At 39.4% G+C, this 21,919-nt stretch overlaps 1 long non-coding RNA gene across 1 annotated transcript in view; it reads left to right on the top strand.

Moving 5' to 3' along the window:
• Window positions 1-38: 38 nt before the first annotated feature.
• The window catches only part of LOC102478333 (uncharacterized), a 145,670-nt gene continuing 123,789 nt past the window's right edge, over window positions 39-21,919 (top strand). Inside the window, exons 1-2 of the long non-coding RNA XR_335465.2 lie at window positions 39-134; window positions 910-977. This is a non-coding gene — a long non-coding RNA (uncharacterized LOC102478333). The remainder of the gene's footprint in view (window positions 135-909; window positions 978-21,919) is intronic.

Consider the following 21,919-nt stretch of genomic DNA (forward strand, 5'->3'; position numbering starts at 1 on the left):
GCGGCAAGACGCTGGGGAGGCTGCTCCTTCCGGCGAGCCCGGCAAGCTGAAGCCGCCCCGGCACTCCGTCAGAGGACCGCGCCCGCGCGCCGAGCTGCCTTAAGGGGCTTGACCTGGGGATGTCCCTAGCCCAGGTGGGAAGAGAGTGGTATCGGCTATTACCTGTGAAGGCCACGCAGACTATTATAAATCTTGTGTGTGTGACCCTGCTCGTGACTGCTTTTCGCTCCGGACAAGGCTCCAGCCTGAGCTGAATCCTCGTTTCTGCTGGAGACGCTGACTAGACGGCTAAGCCCCTGGGATGAACAGACTAGAGAGTGGTTGGCTCACTGGTCTACTGGGCTTCCCTCCCCTTTTCCAACCTGGTTTCCTTGCCATGCTTCCTTCCTGCTTCTAATTTCAGTTTAAAAAAAAAAAATGTAATAAGAAATAAGGGCAGGGAAAAAAAACTGGAATTCAAGTTGGCAAGAGAAGTTTATCTGTTTTGGGAACCAGCAGTTAGCGTAATGGCTATGTCGCTGGACTCCCACGTAGTCAACCGCGGTTCGCGTCCCGGACCCGGTGGCTTAAAACTCACGCCGGGCGCGTGTGCGTACGTGCCCAAGATCCCGAGAGGAGAATGGAGGAGAAGGGATTGGGGCGTGACCATCCCCCCTGGGGGGTGATTTCTCGCTTTCTGTCTCTATGTGTCTCTCTGTCTTTCTGGCGAGCGCACGCGCCCTATAGCGAAAAAACCAAAAAAAAAAAAAAAAAGAAGTTTATCTGTTTTGGACCATAACAATATTTAATGGGATGGTTTTAACATGTTACACTTTCTAAGTCCATATGTGGCCTAATCTAAGTAATTTTAAAGTCTATTCTGATAATAGATACATGAAGTAAACCGACATTAATGCCTCTGTTTTATAGGCTAAGAAAAAGAATGAGATCACAGATAAATGTGCCAAACAAGATGTGGACTTGGAACTGACTTCCAGGTACAATGTCATTATTTAAACTCAAAAATCACAGCTTCCACATCCTATCATTTTGCCAGTATTCAGAAGACAGAGGCTCACCCTGGGAAGAAAAGAGAAATCTTTAATATTAAATAGAGAAGGAGAGAGAATATTGGAACTAACTTTAGAGGGTGGGAATAAACCTTGAAGTCTACCAAACAATTAATGAAGTGCTTATGGGAAAGTACTTCCAGCTCTTTTGAAAAGGTACAGCAAGTTAATATTATTTCTTCTTTTCTTTTTTTTTTTTTTTCCTTTTGCTTTTGCTATAAGGCCAAGGGCTCCATAGAGAAAGAAAAAGTAATAAATCATTCCCCAGAGGGTTGGTCACAAACCCTTCTCCATTCTCCTCTGGGGGTTTTGGACACACTCTTGCCTCCTGTGGTTTTCAAGTTGCCAGTTCTGGGACTCTGACTGTGGTCAACCCTGTGGGAGTCCAGCACCTTAACCACCACCCTGCCTTGCTAATTAATATTGCTCCTAGGAAGTTAGTATTGTTTTCAGATGAGTTAATGAATGTGAAGGTGTTTTGTAAAGTATTATATATTATGTAATATTTCTATCTCAAACATTTTTTATTCTGTATGTGATGCATTGGAACAACAATGCCTAAAACTAATACATAGTCAATCACTATTGATAATGCTCTTAGAAAGCACATACTTTTCTATCTTTCTAAACTCAAGGTGCTTTATTTTCAGACAATATAGGAAATATTATCAGTGACATAGACTGACAAAAGTGACATTTTTTTCTCTTTATTTTTAAAAAATCAATTTAGTTTATGACTACTTGTTAATGTCAAATGTCAAAGCTTTCTTAAACTGGAATTCTCCTGTAGAATCTTTGATATAATATGCTGTCTTCTACTGTTTAGCTGGATAGGTTACTCAAAACTCTGTATACTCCCCTGCAAGTTGCAGTAACTCAGTAACTGGAATAATACACTAGAGAACATAATTACACCAAAAGAAAATAAGCAGTGGGTGAGATATAATCATGTAAGAATACCTTCAGTAATCTAGCAGCTTCCTACACATAACAATTTTGCTTACCCTTTCTGACCACTAATCCCTATTCATTCATCTCTGTCTCATTACTATTCCCATACCATCATTTCTTTTACCCCCATGAAGATCTCCAATCCATTGACCCCTCTTTACTTTCTTACTATCAGCCATTTCCCTAGTGTACTCATTTCCATCAAAACCCAACTCTTTCCAACCCTTTTCTTTCTTTTTTTTTTTTTTTTTGCGGGGGTGGGGGGAGGATTTTGCTACAGGGCATGTGCGCTTGCCAGAAAGACAGAGAGAGACAGAGAGACATAAAGTGAGAAATCATCCCCCCAGAGGGGTTGGCCATGCCGAAATCCCTTCTCCTCCATTCTCCTCTTGGGATCTTGGACCTGCACGCACAGGCACCCAGTGTGAGTTTAAGCCACCAGGTCCGGGACTCAAACTGCAGTTGACTACATGGGAGTCCAGCAACATAGCCATTTTGCCAACTGCTGGTCCCCAAAACCCAACTCTTAAGTCCATGCCTCCACCTGCAAGTATGTTTAATTAACCTCTCCATCTCTCTCCCCCCTCCATTGTTTTCATCTAACAGGTCCCAAACCCTAGTAAAACTTAACTGTCCACATATTCCTGTGTAGCTCCTGGTATGTCACCAAGGATAAATAACACTTAACTGGTGTTTGGGGATTTTTTTCTTGAGAGAGAGAGAGATTCATTTTGCTATAGGGTGCATGCACTTACCAGAGAGAGAGGCAGAGAGACAGAAAGTGAGAAATCACCCTCCAGGGGGATTGACCACACTGCAATCTACCTCTCCTCCACTCTTCTCTTGGGATTTTGGGCACTCACACCCAGCATGAGTTTCAAGCCACCAGTCCAGGACTTGAACTGCAGTAGACCACATGGGAATCCAGTTTCTCAACCACTATGTCACCTGCTAGCCCCAGATTTTTGGATTTTTTTTTTTTACATGAACAGCCAGAGACCCTAGGCACTCCACACTGTCAGCAGCATTCCTGTTACATTTTCCAGCTATCTTCATTCTCTAGAGCTCCAAAATGACTTGCATGTCTATAAGTTACACTCTCTTACCTTACATTTTCTTCTCAACCCACTCCAATCAAGCCCTCCATCCCTCTCACTCTAACAAGGTGGCTCATTAGAATCACTGATGATGGTGGTCTATGTGTTTCCTGATCCAATGACAACTTACATTGTTTTGAATTTATTTGGTTCTCCCACATTCAAAATAGCCAACCCCTCTCTCCTTCAGTTACTTTATTCTCTTGGCTTCCTTAACGCTACACTTTCTGTTTTTCTCCTAATGACCCTTCTTTCTGACTTCTTTGATGACTTCTCTATATCTTTTAGAGTGCTCCCTACTCTGTTCTATGGCCCTTGCTTTTACCTATGTAAAATAACTTAGAAGTGATCTCAACCAGTCTCCTGACTTTAAATTTTATCTATTTGACCAAGATTCCCAAATCTATACTTCTAGCCTTGACCTCTCCCCAGATTTTCAGACTTATATAACAAACCATCTACTTCATGTTTCTTCCTAGATGAGTAACGAGCATCTCAAACAACATGGGAAAACAAAGAACTTTCATTTTTATCTTCAAAACTTTTTTGATAGTTTTCCTTTCTCAGTATTTACCGCTACCAAGTATTTAGTTGATTCAAACCAAAAATCTTGAAGTTATCTTTGATTTCTCTCTTTGCCTCACCACTTTCCCTCCAAACAAACCATCAGGAAGTCCTAGACTACCTCCAAAACATATCCTTTCTTGCCGTTCTAATTCTGGTTCCTAGCTCTTTCATCTGCTGTCCAGACTGCTATTATGATTTCCTAGTTGTTCTCCTAGCTTTTACTTTGGCTTCCCTATAATCCATCCATGTCACAGCAGCTAGGAACAACTTTTTTAAATGCAAATCAAATAATGCCACTGTCTTCCTTGATTGTCACTTTCCATGACAATCTCAATAAAATCTGAGTATCTTACTTGGCTTATACACCCTGCTCATCTAGCCTGCCTGCTTCTCTGCCTTCTATTTATAACACCTTCTTCTTGCTCACTATGCCCTAGTCACACTGGACTTTTATTTCTCAACTGTACAAAACCTATTTTTGCTCTTATACGACCATTTTCTATTTAGGAAATACTCTCCCCTTAGATCTTGTAATTAATTCTGTGACATTCAGATTGCACCTGTAAAGTCACCTCCTCAAAGAGATCTTCAAGGACCATCTCACCTAAAGTTCCTCCAATCTCTATCACAGCACTCATTCAAATTATCTGAATAGCAGAGAAGCTGCTTTTTCTAGTTTGTCTATTTATGTCTCCCCAACAAGAATGTCAGTTCTCTGAATGGGGAGGAGCTTATCTCCTGTTCAGCACTGTATCCTTAACTGAATTGTTCACTTTTTAAAAGAATATATTAGTATCAATGCACTAATTATAACTTAGTATCATTCTGTGTTTCTGTCAGTCCTTGAGGGCAGGATAGGGAGGTAGGCAAAGACTTCAAACAAGTGAGAGAAACATTTTCTAGTAACCCCTGCTGGTTTTCCTAGACTCCAGCTGACTTGAGTAACCACAAGACAAATATGAGGTCTCCACTGAATTTCTTTAGAAGCAGAATTGGAAAAATTCCAAATTTACAGTTACATTTTAAGATCTAGTGAAACTGATGTTCTTGGCCCATGGCATGCTAGACTGCAGTGCTGGAGGCTACAGACATGGGTTCAGAGCCCCAGGACAGCCTGAGGATCCCGACACACTAAGTCCCGACAAGCTATAGGGCTGGGGAAAGGGGAAATCACAGCTTGATAAGACCCTGTGAAGGGTGATTTTACTCTCTCTTTCATGTGCATGCACACATGCTCTTTATTTTATTTTTTAAATTCTCTTAATATGTATGATAATCTATTGCATTTAAATTTCAAGCTGGTGGAGTATAAAACAGATGATGCTGAGGTAGTACAACAAATATTTCCATCAATAACAGTATGACTCTTGAGTGCCCATGTAGTTCCTCCGATAATAGGCATAAAGTTCATGGTTTGGATTTTCTTTTTCTTTTTTTAATTATTTTATTTATCTTTATCCATTTATTTATTTATTTTTATTTGACCATAGAGGGATAGAATGAGAGAGAAAGTGAGAAAGCAAGCTGCCAGGTCTGGGACTTGAACCGAGATCAGCCATGTGGGAGTCCAGCACCCTCAACCACCACGCCACCTGCCAGCCCCAGTGGTTGGGATTTTCTGATCTGGTAAAGTTATCATTCTGCATGGGTTTTCTAAGGCCACATACTTTGAGGACTAGGAAAGCAATGCCAAGGTCATTTATCTTTTTGATCCTGTGAATATTTTTATTATCTGTTTGCTGATTCAGTAGTAAACCAAAATGAAATTAATCTTAAATCCAAGTCATCATTCTTGTCAGTTTGTTAACCAAGACCAGCCCATGGACCCCTAAGCTGAATAGGCAACCAAATGTATTACAGTATATGGAATACCACAGAAGGGGATCTAGACACACAGGTAATATCCAAAGCTGTCTTCTCACTTACTTCTAAAATGTGTTTCCGTGGTCAAATGAGTTATGTAAAGAGTGTAGTATACAGGTGTCATCTGAGCATTGCTCAGGGCTCACATTTCCTTGGGTTGGTTCAGTCCAATGTTTTTTCCAAAGTGTATTTCTCCAGACCCTAGGGTCTTCAGAGGCTACCTCAATGGATGAAGAAAAGGAATTAATTGGGGCCCCACATTTTTCAAACTTGTATCAGTTAGTGAAAGTTCTCTCTTATCTATTTTATATTATGGAATTCTGAGTAAAATTTACTGCAGAACAAATGAAAAGTGTCAGTCAGGGGCCCAGCAGGAAAATGGGTAATTGTAGATAGCTTAAAGGAATAGACTTCTAAAATAGATATGGCCAGGGGTTAAGAAATTGAGTAAGAAATGCTAGTGCATGCCTAAATTAGCAAGAGCAGAGTTACCATGTACCTAGTTGTACTAAGGCCTGAAGGGGCAAGAAGAGGAAGTGTTACTAGATTCCAAAGAGAACTGTGAGGAAGGACTGCAGGAGAGACACTGAACTTCAGTAGAGGGATGTTTAGAAATCACTTAGAAATGGAAGAAAAGGTACAAAGGGAATTTCTTCTTTCCCTTCCTACATAAAGATTATCACCCTTCCCAGACACCAACATATTTTAGTCCAGTCTTGCTCTCATCAAATAAAATAGCAAAATATGCCTGTGAGCATGGTGCCCAATTGTGTAGTTTCTCCTACTTCCCTAGCTCATCGTATATCATGCGATGTGTGAGGAAAATCCTCAATGCCAAATCTATGGCAGCAGCTTCTATCCATGACATGACTCTGTAATATCCCCAGCCATAGTTAACCAAGTACAGCAACAGAAAGGCTGGTTGACATCAGCCCGATGATGACATTCATAGTGTTAATACAGAAGTGAAGACTAAAACACATACTGCTTCCTTTCTGCAGTTTCCAGTCATGTACCAGAGCTCCTCAACTTTGAACAGATTATGTTAGAATGCACATAGAAAAAAAAATGAGGAACCAGCAGTTAGCATAATGGCTATGTGGCTGGACTCCCATGTAGTCAACCACGGTTCAAGTCCCAGACTTGGTGTCTTAAACTCATGCCGGGTGTGTGTCCATGCTTCGTGCCTAAGATCCCAAGAGGAGAATGGAGGAGAAGGGATTGCGGTGTGGCCATCCCCCCCAGGGGGGGGGGGGGATTTCTCACTTTCTGTCTCTCTGTCTCTCTCTGTCTGTCTGGCAAGTGCATGTGCCCTATAGCAAAAACCTCTCCAAAAAAAAAAAAAAATGACAGGTGTCATCTGTCGATTTTAATCATTTTGGCTCAATAAGGTAGGCTACATGCTGGGTTACAACTATAGGATCTTCATCATCCATCCCCATACATTCTCAGTGGGTTATCAGCCACTCTGGGGTTCCTATAATGTAATTATTTATTTGTTAGTGATCCCCAAACCTCCAGTCCAGATTTCTTCTGAATATAAAACCCTATCTTCCACAGCCTACTGAACAAATGCATTTAGATATCTCACAGAATCCTCAGTCTCAGTTCAAAAGGTCTACTCTAAGGCCAGCCAGCAGTAGCAGGGTAATTAAGGTGGCTGGATCCCATGTGACCAATTGCATAGTTCCAGTTCTGGACCTGGTGACTTAAAAAACATACCAGGCACAACCAAAATTCCAAAAGGAGGTAGAGTTTGAGAAGAGAGTGCATTGTGGCCATGCCTCATGTCGGGGAGAAGGAATATTTTCTCTTTCCTTCTCTCTGTCTCTCTCCAGTGAGTGCGTGTGCCATCTGACAAAATTTAGAAAGAAAGAAAAGAAAAGCAATCAAATGTTTATTCTGACCTGAACTCATCATCTCCCACCCAGCCTTCCATCACTTCCCTATGAGCTCCCAGATTTCTATACATCAGTGCTTCGCAGCATCGTACCCAGGCTGGAAATCTTAATGTTATCCTTTCCTGTCCCCTTTTCATTTCTGTTCATATCTAATTAATTACCAAGTTCTGTACATTCTACCTTGCTTTGCCCTGTTTTTAAACTGCTTTATTCTAACCTAGATTACTAACTCATCTCTCTGCTTTTGCTCTGCATCCCTTCCATTTACTCTCTAGACTGCAGACAGAATGACCTTTCTAAAGCACAAATGTGATCATTGTGACTGCTCTGCTTGAAACTGCTCACTAGTTCCCATCATTTTGAGGATAAATACCCAAGTCCTTACTGTGGCATTCAAGGCCTTTCTGCTCTTGCTGCAGCTACTCATTCACCTCATCTCTTCACAGCGAAGTCTTCACACTATGCACTACAGGCATTCTGAGCTTCTGCAGTTTTCTGGGCCCATCACGGTCTTCCCTTGTTTCTGAACCATGAAGCATGCTATTGCTAACCTGGAATATCTCCTGCACTCATGCTTCCTTTCTCTGCCTAATTTCTAAGCCTATCCAGGGGGAAAGGGGGCCCCAAACAAGCTACCTGGTTTTCGTTACTCAACCCCATTACAAGGGAGAATGGACCTTGGTTCACAGACTCAAAACATTACAGGCTGTGTGACAAATTTGCCTTTAAAGTGTGTCATTTAGCCACCTCCTCTTGTTTTAAAATGTTCTACCAAAAGTTTTCAACTATAATGGGCTTCCTTTGTAGTTTTGTTTTTAAAGAGTAAATGCACTGGTCCTTTTGATATAAACACAACCCACATGAAAATGTTATTTGCCCATTGTAAGTTAATAAAATGACATGTTGGTCTTTGTATGCTTGGATAACATGCATGTGCTGAGAGAAGATTTACTTTTAATGTGCTGATAAAATTCACATTTTGAGCCTGCAAAGCAAAGATTCAGAGTCGGCACCACAGTGACACAGCGAATTTACCAGTGTAAATGAGCTTCCTGAAGTCTCTTGACAGCTAGCCAGCTGGCCTCACTAGGTGACAATTAGAATGATGAGTTGAATAGGACTTAGGCCCACAGCACTTCTATTTCCCCTCATGACTTGATGGAAACTCAGTGGTGGCAATTCAAGAGACCGTCTAATTCAGATAGTACATTGCTTAAACTCATAGATTACCTAACATAGTCTGAAAATGTAAAATAGTATATTGTAGTTAGGGCTCAAATAAACGGTCCTTTGTGAAACACTGATCTGAGAATATCTTGCCAGCATGAGCATAGAGATGGTAGCCTGAGTAAGGAATAGAAGTGATACATTACTTTAGTTAATATAATTATTAATAATAGTTCAATTATTATTTTCTAAAAAGTACTCTGGATGAAAGAGGCATTCTCTCTCTTCTTATCTATATTTATACTAAGAAGAGTGTTTTCTTTGTTAAGGAAGAAACACCTGCTTGATAAAGCAATCATTCTTTATGTCATTGCCCCCAAGTGATAATAAAATAAATTAAATATTAACCTTTGGAAGATAATATAAAAATAGCACTTTATATACCTTTGAAAAACCTTTTTAGGACAAACCTTTTTAGGATATGCTAAAAATATGGTTCAAATTATATTTTATTGACAGGTTTTGGTTAATATATAAAATATATAACATTCAAATGACTGAAAAAGAAAAGCAAATAAATGAATTAGGGAGAAAATTAAAGAACAGCTTTGGGAAAATATAATATCCCCCTCACTTTTCGCCAGTGCCTCTTTCTCCGGGTTATGGAGCATGGTATGGCCTTTAAGAAACATGATTAGTTTTGCTCAAGTCATTTGAAATCCAGATTGTAATATTGTTCACTCAGAAAACTACTATACATATTGTAATATATGATGGTGGGAAGAAATTTAAAGCTAGTAAATAGTTTCATGATGAGAAGTGACAAAATTTTTTATATCCTTTTATATACTTTTTAAAATTGTGAGATAGCATATAACCAACATAGAAGAATAATTTTAAGTTGGAAAGTTAAGGATATTGCTAGGTAAATAAGTATATCTGTCTTTCCATATGGACAATCTTTTTTTTTTTTTTTTGCTGTGTAGAAGCTTTTAACGCAACCTCAATCAAATTACCAGAGACATTCTTCAGAGAATTAGAAAAACAATCATAAAAGGCCCTTATAGCCAAAACCATATGGACAGTCTTGCTGGATCTAAAATACCATGAGATAGAACAGATAAAGAGATCTGTTGTAGCTTTTCTTCTGACTTGGAAAGTTGAAGACACTTGGAAAGACTGAACCATTTTTCAAGGCTTAAGGCATTTGAAACTACCAAGTCATTGTTCAAGTCTCCACAGTAGTTGCTGACCTCGATGAGAAAGTTGGTTTGCCTAACTGTGCCAACACTGAATAGGGAACCATATCTATTTTTGTTTATTTTATCATATTTTTTATTTGCGGGCTTGTTTGTGTCTTTTGTTTGGAGAATTATTAACTACTAAAGTTTGGGATAAATGTAAATTCCCTAAAGAATTATTCACACAGTTCTTGTCTTTCTATCATAACTTGCTTACTCAAGCAAGCAACTAGTTTTGGTAGTTTCTTTTTTCATGCAGGAAAGAGAGCCATTTGTTGAGACCGAGGTTTTTTTTTTTTTTTTTTTCTGAGAGATTTTCACTGTAGGGCGCGTGCGCTCGCCAGACAGACAGAGACATAGAGAGAGAAAGCGAGAAATCACCCCCCAGGGGGGATGGTCACGCCGCAATCCCTTCTCCTCCATTCTCCTCTCGGGATCTTGGGCACGCACGCACACGCGCCCGGTGTGAGTTTTAAGCCACTGGGTCCGGGACACAAACCGCGGTCGACTACGTGGGAGTCCAGCGACATAGCCATTACGCTAACTGCTGGTTCCCTTGAGACCGAGGTTTGACTGAGCAACAAAATAGATCTGTGGTTGTAAAATGTTCTGTAATTCAATATAATAAAGGGAAAAAAAAAACAGGAATATTCTGGCAGATTAAAAAATTAATCCATTTTGATTCACGAAAAGATTTAGTGAGTGGAAGTTTTCAATATTGAGAAACATCTTTGGATTGAACACTACAAACATTGTACATAGTATTTGAAGTAATTTACATGATAGGAAGTTGGAATGGTTACTTACTTGCTCTACAGTGCTTTAGATAGTTGTAACCTTTCAGTGCAAAGATAACTAAACAGAAAGCTTGTAGTTCACATTTATTGAGCACTTAGTAACATTGTTCCGAGCTTCTTACTTAATTCCATTTATTCCTTACAACAATCCCATTAGGTAGCAAGTGCGGAGGTTTAGAAAAAGTAATTAGTTAATTAATTAATTGTCCAAACCAAAAACTGATTGAGCCAAGATTTGAAGCCATACAGACTAACTCCAGATCTTGTACTGTTAATACTTTTGAGTACTTGTGGGACCAGCAGTTGGTGTAATAGCTATGTCACTAGACTCCCACATAGTTGACCACTGTTCAAGTCTAGAACCTGGTGGCTTAAACTTACACTGGGCATGTGTGCGTGTATGTGCCCAAGACCCTAAGAGGAAATGGAGGAAAAGGGATTGCTGCATGGCCATCCCTTGTGTGTGGTGATTTCTCACTTTCTGTCTGTCTATCTCTTGCGAGCATATGCGCCCTATAATATAGCAAAAACCTCTCCAAAAAACATTTTTTTTTGGAGTACTTGAGTACCAAGTGTACTATTTATACCAGTAGGAGACAATATTATTCTAAGAGTTTAAGTATTTTATTTTCTTGTTTGTCTGTATATTTTTAAAACATTCTTGGGACCAGCAGTTAGCGTAATGGCTATGTTGCTGGACTCCCACGTAGTTGACTGTGGTTCGCGTCCTGGACCCGGTGGCTTAAACTCACACCAGGTGTGTGTGCATGCGTGCCCAAGATCCCGAGAGGAGAATGGAGGAGAAGGGATTGCAGTGTGGCCATCTCCCCTGGGGGATGATTACTCACTTTCTGTCTCTCTGTCTCTCTCTGTCTGTCTGGTGAGCGCATGCGCCCTATAGCAAAAACCTCCCCCCCCAAAAAAAACATTCTTATAAGCTTATATTACATGTAACTATGGTCTTCATAAATTCTGTTTCTAATGCCAATAACACATCAACATTAGCATGTTTTTAAAAAATCAACCCATGAGTTTTTAAAAATCTGTTTTTTTCCATTTAGTTTTTTATTTATTTGCATATTAAGGGCATATAACAAATCAGAAGTATATAACCTCATTCTACATGTCAATGCATAATTTTTCAAGAGCTAAAAGTTATGGCCCTTTATGGCTTTCCTACAAATAAAAAGTCAAAGAGCATATGAATGAGTCAGCAGGATGATAAAGCTAATTGAAAGGGGCATAGGACAGACAACTTCTTTATGGATACTGGAAGAAAAACACGCTAGAATAAGATTACTAAATTACATAAAACAGGGCAATGCCCCCAGGGCAATAAAATTCACTGTTGAATTGTAATCTCTTCTCTTCTCTTTCTCTCTCTCTCTCTCTCTCTCTTTGCCAGACACAAATTATGTGTCACTATGGGACAAAGATTATTCAGATTTCTATTATACAAGGATAGTTTGCATCATTATCGAGTTTTCTACAATTTACTGTTTATTCTTTCACACTCATCTGTATAAGTTATCACTGCATATCACAGTCATATTTTAAATATTTCCCTTATTTATCGTCTGCTCCATACATTAGAATATAGAGGCAGGGCATTTTTCCCCTTTTATATGCTGCTATGTCCCCAATAGCTAAAACAGTGCCTGGTGCATAGTATGTACTCAGAAATATGTATAAATGAATAAAATGAATAAATGAATATATATATATATATATATATATTTATAAATATAAAATGAATAAATGAATAAAAGTAAAGAAAATTGCAGTTCTTCCTTAAGAACACAAGCCAAATTTCAGATAAATACTTTTTAGTATAAATATGTTCTATTCAACATAATATACTTATATTAGGAAGTATGTTTCATTTATCAGAAATTTAAATTTAATTGATTATCTTGTGTCTTGTTTTGTTTTGAGAAAGGTTTTTGCCTTAGTGTGTGTGTGCTCACCAGAGAGACAGACAGACAGAGACAATGAGAGGAAAGTGAGAAATCACTCCCCAGCAGGGATGGCCATGCTGCAATCCCCTCTTCTCTACCTCCTCCTGGAATCTTGGACAGCATGCACACACACACACACACACACACACACACACACACACACACACAGAGTGAGTTTCAAGCCTCTGGATCAGGGGCTCAAACAGTAGTCAGACATCTAGGAGTCCAGCAATGTAACTGATATGCCATCTGCTGGCTCTGGTTGTCTCGTATTTTTATTTGCTAAGTTTAGCAACTCTCCTCCTACCGACATGATGGCAAACAATGTAGTTAAAAAGGAATGCTTGCAATCAGTTATTTTAATAATATCCCCTATTATTGAGATATTATTCACATATCATCTGATTTATTCATTTAAATGTAGAATTCAATGGTTGTAATATATTTATAGAATGATGATACCACAATTTTAAAACATTTTCATCATCCCATATAGTAACCTTGTACTCAGTAGCAGTCCCTACCCTATCCTTCACTCTCTCAGCCTTAGGCAACCACAAATTCATTTTCTCTATAAATGAGTTTGTCTTCACTGAACATGTTATATAAATAAAATAATAGAATACGTGTTTTTAAATGACTAGCTTCTTTCACTTAGCACATGCTTTTAAGGTCCAACCATGTTATAGCATATATCAATACTTTGTTTCTACTATTGCTAAATAAAACTCCATCATATGAGTATTAGGGTTTTCTAGGGACATAGAACCAATAGTTACATAGATACATAAGAAATAATCTATTGGAGAAGTCAGCTCACACAATGATGGCAGCTGAGAAGTCCCACAATAGTCTATCTGCAAGCTGGAGACCCTGGGATGATGGAAGCATGAATCAGTTCAAGTTCAAAGGCCTCAGAGGCAGGAAGCCCTTGATGTCTGAGGCTGAGGCTGATGTCTTGGGTCTGAGGCTGAAGTCTCAGAACCTGGGAAAGGGTGGTATTGGTGTAAATCCTGGACTTCAAAGGCAGATGAGCCTTGAGTTCTGATTTCCAAGGCAACAGAAGTCTACCTTACTCTGTCTCAAAAGAGACTCATTTGTCTTCTGTATTTACTGTCTTTAGGCCCTTGATTGAATTGTGTTTACCCAATTAAGGGTGGATAATTCCTTCTGGAAACACTTCCACAGACATACCCAGACGGATGCTTTTTCTAGGTATTTCTTACCCAGTCAACTAGACACCCCAAACTATGGATATATTCTATTTTATTTATCCATTTATAAATTTATGACCATTGAGTTATTTCCATTTTTTGACTGTTATGACTAATGCTGCTGTAACTACTATTCCTTGTTAGCTGGTGAGAGTTGGTATAAGACTGCTCCAGTATACCTGCTGGTATTTTTTTTTCTTTTTTTTTTTTCTTTTGGAGAGGTTTTTGCTATAGGGTACATACACTCGCCAGACAGACAGAGAGAGACAGAAAGACAGAAAGCGAGAAATCACCCCCCGGGGGGCTGACCACGCCGCAATCCCTTCTCCTCCATTCTCCTCTCTGGATCTTGGGCATGCACGCACACACGCCCGGCGTGAGTTTAAGCCACCAGGTCCAGGACTCGAACCACAGTCGACTACGTGGGACTCTAGCGACATAGTCATTACGTTAACTGCCGGTCTCTACCTGCTGGTTTTAAGTGTCTTTTGTAAACAGTGTATGTCTCCACATTATAACTGCTTGCTTACCTGTCACAGTTTCCCATAGGCCTATCAGCTATACAAGGGCAAGGAATTTCTGTGTACAGTTTCTAATATAGTTCCTCGTACTTGATATTCAATTAATACTGTAGGAATTAATAAAATATATCTTAATAGTAAAGAATAAGTGATTTCTGAGTGATTATAATCTCAGATATGATTCATATGTCAATAAAGAAAAGATAAAAAGTTACTTAACCTTTCTAAGATTTAGCCTCTGTCATGGTAAAATGTAGAGAACAGTAGCACCTCCTTCAGTAGAATTTTGTGAGCCCTTAGCATTTGCCTGGCATATAAATACCCAGCAACAGATAGTTGTTGTTTGTATTAAATAACATTGATAACTCATCCAGTGCCTGATCTCCTGATTCCTTGGCCTCTATCACCCCATTCACAGTATGTGACCTACAGGTAGTACCAACCTTGGATTTGTCATCGCCTGAGGCTGCTTTATTTAGACAAACTGAACTCCAAAATCCCACTGTCTGATGATAAACTTCCGCCAAGATTTTACATAACAAATACTGGTCTTGATCTTTTTCTAAAAAAGTACCAGTTTAGAAGAATACATTTTAGCTTCTGTGTGTGTTTCTCTTCTGATTACTCAGGTGGAATAATTTCATTTTATTAGAAATACGTATTTTTGAAGAATTATCTCATTTTATTTATTATTTTTTAAATTTGTAATAGAGCACATGCACTCACCAGAGAAAGAGAGAGAGAGAAAGAAAGTGAGAAAGCAAGCGACCAGATCTGGGACTCAAACTTTAACCACCATGCCACCTCCCAGCCCATGTATTTCTTTGTTTAGTTTGTTTGTTTGTTTCTTTCTTTCTTTTCTATGAAGGAGACGAAAGGCACTCCCAATAGAGTCTCCACTAGTGATCCACCCCCCAGACTCAGCGAGAAGGATCTCAAGTATGCTTACGTATCCAATATAGGAAGACCATGAGTTGCAAACCCAGGACCTTCCCATGTAGCCTCAGTATCACAGAGCACAGTGCCACCACTGTTCCACATATCTGGCCTGAGAGCATATATTTATTTTGTGACTTTTCATATCTTCTGCCCATTTTTGTTATTGTTTCCTTTTATGAGTAAGAGACTGAGAGAAAGGCAAACATCTTCAAAAGGGTCTCACATGACAATTCAACCGCTCCTCCCCAAATCCTTTCCAGCCAGCCAGGATCATGAGTGCCCAGTGAACTGAGGAATTAGACCTGCAGTCTTCCATATGGATCCAGCCTCTCTCTAGCAGTCCATCACTGCTGATCCCCAAACCAGCCCTTCCACCGATTTTCTACCAATATGTTACTCTCTATCTTGGGTTTATAAGAATACTTTATATATTAGGAGTATTAACCCTTTGTTCAGAATATATTTTGCAAAGAATTTTCTCATGTTTGCATTTATCTTTTAGCTCTCCATAGTATTTTTAAACATAAGATTTTTGTTATTTCTCAAAAGTCAAATATATCAATCTTTTCTATTAAAGCATGGTAGTAATATATGATTTAGAAAGTAAAAGTCTTGGACCATCTGGTGGCATGGTGGATAAAGCAACTGGATCCCACAGAAGTAGCTGCACAGTTTGAGTTCTGGACTCAGAAACTGAAAAACAAGCCAGGCATGTGTGTGTGTCCAAAATCCTAAGGGGAGGACATAATAGAGAAGGGATTGCAGTGTTACCATGCCACGAAGGGGGGCATTCTCACTTTCCTTCTCTCTCATTCTCACTGTCTCTCTCTCTGTCTCCAGCAAGCACATGCCCGCTTTAGCAAATTTTGTTTAAAAAAGTAAAAGTCTCATATATTTGTATATTCTGACTATGTGAGGATCATTTATAACAGTTCAGCATATCTTTTTTTTTTCTTGAAGAGGTTTTTGCTATAGGGTGCGTGCGCTCACCAGAAAGACCAAGAGAGACAGAGATAGAAAGCGAGAAATCACCCCCCAGGGGGGATGGCCACAGCGCAATCCCTTCTCCTCCATTCTCCTCTCGGGATCTTGGGCACACATGAAGGAGACGAAAGGCACTCCCAATAGAGTCTCCACTAGTGATCCACCCCCCAGACTCAGCGAGAAGGATCTCAAGTATGCTTACGTATCCAATATAGGAAGACCATGAGTTGCAAACCCAGGACCTTCCCATGTAGCCTCAGTATCACAGAGCACAGTGCCACCACTGTTCCACATATCTGGCCTGAGAGCATATATTTATTTTGTGACTTTTCATATCTTCTGCCCATTTTTGTTATTGTTTCCTTTTATGAGTAAGAGACTGAGAGAAAGGCAAACATCTTCAAAAGGGTCTCACATGACAATTCAACCGCTCCTCCCCAAATCCTTTCCAGCCAGCCAGGATCATGAGTGCCCAGTGAACTGAGGAATTAGACCTGCAGTCTTCCATATGGATCCAGCCTCTCTCTAGCAGTCCATCACTGCTGATCCCCAAACCAGCCCTTCCACCGATTTTCTACCAATATGTTACTCTCTATCTTGGGTTTATAAGAATACTTTATATATTAGGAGTATTAACCCTTTGTTCAGAATATATTTTGCAAAGAATTTTCTCATGTTTGCATTTATCTTTTAGCTCTCCATAGTATTTTTAAACATAAGATTTTTGTTATTTCTCAAAAGTCAAATATATCAATCTTTTCTATTAAAGCATGGTAGTAATATATGATTTAGAAAGTAAAAGTCTTGGACCATCTGGTGGCATGGTGGATAAAGCAACTGGATCCCACAGAAGTAGCTGCACAGTTTGAGTTCTGGACTCAGAAACTGAAAAACAAGCCAGGCATGTGTGTGTGTCCAAAATCCTAAGGGGAGGACATAATAGAGAAGGGATTGCAGTGTTACCATGCCACGAAGGGGGGCATTCTCACTTTCCTTCTCTCTCATTCTCACTGTCTCTCTCTCTGTCTCCAGCAAGCACATGCCCGCTTTAGCAAATTTTGTTTAAAAAAGTAAAAGTCTCATATATTTGTATATTCTGACTATGTGAGGATCATTTATAACAGTTCAGCATATCTTTTTTTTTTCTTGAAGAGGTTTTTGCTATAGGGTGCGTGCGCTCACCAGAAAGACCAAGAGAGACAGAGATAGAAAGCGAGAAATCACCCCCCAGGGGGGATGGCCACAGCGCAATCCCTTCTCCTCCATTCTCCTCTCGGGATCTTGGGCACACACGCACACACACCTTGCGTGAGTTTAAGTCACTTGGTCTGAGACTTGAACCATGGTCGACTACATGGGAGTCCAGCGACATAGCCATTATGCTAACTGCTGGTCCCACAGTTTAGTATATCTTTAGAACAAATATATTAACATTCCTTCCATCTTTCTTCAATTATCTGCTCTCCTTAATTATTCTTTAAGTTTGTTTATTTATTTCTTCCATGAGTAAGAGAGACTGAAAGCGCGGGAGAGAGAAAACACCCTCAACAGGATCTTGATGCCACAATCCACCCCCAGTCTCAGCCCTGGATCATTGACATGCACATGCCCAGCATATTCAGGGAAGTCTCTGGACCCAAACAACTTCCCATGTCGGCCAGTCACTTAGAGCACTGTATTCACTGCTGCACCACTGTCCAGCCCCTCTTCTCCATTCTTAATTCTCCATTCTGACCTAGGCCACCATTAACCCTTGCTTAGGCAACTATAGAGATTTTCCCTCCTTCCTTTCTAAATCATTATTTATATCATACAGAAAGGTCATATTTAAATGCAAACTAGATCACATCCTACTTCTGTTCATATCTTCTGAAACATAACTTAGTTACTTGGCCACATATAGTTTCAAAGGAGCCTAAGAAATGTAGTCTTTAGCTGGACAAGAATGGGGCCTGCTAAAACCCTATTACCTTGGGAGAAGGGGAGAATCAGTATTGGGCAACAATTGGTAGTCTAACATAGATAAGAATTCTTTTTCATGGGATGCAGTGTTGGTGATTGTCACTAGAATACTTAATCTCCCTTCTCTTTCCAACCAAGGAATGGACATGTGACCCAAACTGGGCTGGATCATGGGCACTCCCTCCCTAAAACTGAAAGTTTGAACCAAGAGATGCAGAGATTTAAAATAGTTAAAGTTCATTCATCCTGATCATGGGGAACTAAGATATTAAACATTATGGGTTTGTGCTATTTAGAGCTTTCGGATTTTTCTGGTTCCTGAACTTGCCCTTAGTCTGCTTTTTCCAATTCAGATTTCCTTGGATTCTGTGAGATATCCTACATTCTATCTTGGCTTGTTCTCAATTTGGTTACACTTGGTTTGTGTTACATGTGATCATAGATACCTAACTGATCAAAGGTCAAGTCTGGATGCATTTCAAGATGAAGAGATATAAAATTAGTTCCCCACCCCATAAGGTTTTTCCAAAAGTACATTTTTACTTCTATATTACATTTTTCAGACTTCAGGTAACAAGACAAACTGTAACACTGAAAAATAGTACCTTAAAGTGAAAGCATAATGAGAAATGGAAATTAAATCTGATTGAGCTAATCCTTGCACTTTGTGCCAGGTGCATTGCTAAATATTTCACACTCAATATCTCATTAAGTTCTTATTGCAACAATAAGAAGAATTAATACCATTCTCATTTAGAAGAGAGGGAAAATGGGGCTTATAAGAGTTAAGTATGGGCCAGATGCTGGCACAGCAACTGGACCTACAGGGGAAGATCTTGGTTCACATCCCGGGACCTTCCTGTGTACACTGGATTAATGCATAAGCCCATGATCCAGCCTACCTGGGACTTGGGGTGGAGCATGGAATGAAGACCATATTAGTGATGTCCATTTCTCTCTCTCTCTCTCTCTCTTTGTCTCTTCCTGAAGAAATGACTAGATAAAAACAAAGAAAAAACTAATTTGCCTAATATTATATAGCTGATAAAAAAACATAGCCAGTATTCAAAACTAAGGTTAACTTTTATTTTGCCACACCATATTTAGAACTTAGAAAATAAAATATAGTCAGTATCAACAGCTTATTAAATTTTAAGTCATTTTTTGCCTTTTATTGTGAAAAATTTTCATATGTATGAACAGAACAATATGATAAAAATACATGTAACTATCACCCAACTACAATAGTTATCTATACCTGCCATTCTTTCTCTTTTTAAAAATCAATCTTTCCCCATATTTACATTTATTTTCTTTTACCTTGGAGAAATTTAGAACAAATACCAGATATCATATTTCTTTACTCATAAATACCTGAGTGTGTTTTTTTAATGCATAAGAACTTGAAAAAAGAAACATAACCATATTAACATTTTCATGTCCATATAAACAATAATTCCTTGACATAGTCAATACCGAGTCAAAGTCAACACTCCTAGATTGTCTCACATGTATGTTTTATGACTGTTGAAATAAAAATTTAAACACATTACAAATGTTACATATGATAGATATTCTCTTAGCTCTCTTAATTTATGACAGTTCTCCTTTGATTGATGGATTGATTGATTTACTATAGAGCACACATGCTCTCAAGAGAGAGGAAAGGGGAATGGTAAGAAATCACTCCCCAGAGGGATGATTTCACTAGGGTCCCTTCTCCTTCATTCTATTCTCGGAATTTGGGGCATGTACTCACTCATGCCTTGTGTGATTTTCACTGGTTCCAAGACTCGAACTATGAAGTCAGCCATGTGGGATCCAACCACCTTGACCTCCATGCCCTGCTAGCCTTTTCCCATTTCTATTGTTTTAAACTCTGGAGTCATGAATTAACTTTGTAACGTGCAATGATTTTGTTGAAGGAGTTGAAAAACACAGGACTCTCTGTCCTGTTCACATTCTGGACTGAACTGACAATAACCTCCTGGTATCATTGACAAGTTCTTCCATCTACCGTATTTCTTATAAACTGGTAGTTTGCTCAAGAGATTTTATTAAATTCAGGTCCAGATTAAAAAAATAAATCCTTGTTTTTGTTTTTGGCAAGAAGAGCCCACATGTGGTTTAATAACTTACCTTTTAAATAAATGGTGCAACTGATTTATTAAATATGCTGAATAAGTGATTATAATCACAAAACTGCTTTTTCTCCTCCATTGCAACCTTCAAACAGTAGTATTCCCTTCTCAACCCCTGGATAACATTTCAGTAGATCCCTTAGACTGGGGTCACTCCAAGAGGTGAAAAGAGACTTATTTTCAGCTATGGAAAATTTCAGCTCACTCTAAATTAAATTTTAATTTCTCATCGAATAAAATCTCTCCTCTTCTTCCCTTCTTGATCCTCCCCTCTCTTTTATTATAGCTGTCAGGTGGGGACTAGCCGTGGCAAATGGTACATGGCTTGTCCTTCTATTCTATTTCGTGGACAGTCTCTTGATCTATGGTGCCCTCTTGATCTATGGAAAACACTGCATTCTTTTTTTATTTTCTTCTTCCATGAGCAGGAGAGATGTGGAGAGAGAAAGAGACCAGACAGAGATAGCAACAGAGTTGGAAAAATGGCACCCCATACAGTCCACCCCTAGCTTCAGACAGCCCTGCATCACAGGCATACCTGCCAGAGTACTCAGAGAAGTCTCCAGACACAAATCTAGAACCTACCCATGTGAGTCAGGCTTCCAGAATGTCACATTTTGCTGCTGTGACCCCATTCTGCATGTGTATATATATGTGTGCCCAAAATCCCAAGAGGAAAATAAAGGAGAAGGCATTGCAGCATGACCAGCCCCCTGCGGTGTGATTTTTCAATTTCTGTCTCTCTTTTTCTCTCTCTGGTGAGTGCACGTGCCCTATAGCAAAAAATCTCTCCTAAAAAAAAAGAAAAAAAAATGCAGCATACACAAGAGCTAAGACATTCTTGTCCTCTGTCAATATTTGTATACAGAACCATGTACTTGTTTGATTCCTATGCTTTTTTAGATACAACCAACAACCATTTTAATTCTTGGGTTAAAGTCAAGGTTTTGTTTTGTTTTGTTTTGTTTTTCATTAATGGGTCTAGTTACCATTGCTGGATAGAGAACCACTAATTCCAACCTTAAGCGAAACTAGAATTAGGAAACGAAAAGAAGGCCTACTGCCTCAATCTACAGTTAACTAAGTGCATTTTATTTTGTCCTCAGCCAATGTAGAAGTGAACAGTAAAGTAACCCAAGAGCCACATGGTGGGGAATCAGTATCCATGGATGAATGTGGAGGGAAAAAAAAAGAGAGAGTGGGGAACCAACTCTGTTCCATCAAAATGGGCTGAAAAAAAGAATTTTAAAATGTGTGAGATGTTGAGACCAGCAGTTAGCATAATGGCTAAGTCGCTGAACTCCCATGTAGTCAACCACAGTTCGAGCCCCAGACCCAATGGCTTAAACTCACACCAGGTGCATGTGCGTGCATGCCCAAGATCCCGAGAGGAGAATGGAGGAGGAAAGATTGCGGCGTGGCCATCCCCCCTGGGGGGTGATTTCTCGCTTTCTGTCTCTCTCTGTCTTTCTGGCGAGCGCATGTGCCCTATAGCAAAAACCTCTCAAAAAATTAAAAATTAAAAAAAAATGTGTGAGATGTTCTGGATGTGTACTGTAGTGGGTCA

The sequence above is a fragment of the Tupaia chinensis genome, unplaced genomic scaffold (assembly GCF_000334495.1).
Source record: "Tupaia chinensis unplaced genomic scaffold, TupChi_1.0 Scaffold000423_1, whole genome shotgun sequence".
Taxonomy (NCBI): Eukaryota; Metazoa; Chordata; class Mammalia; order Scandentia; family Tupaiidae; genus Tupaia; species Tupaia belangeri.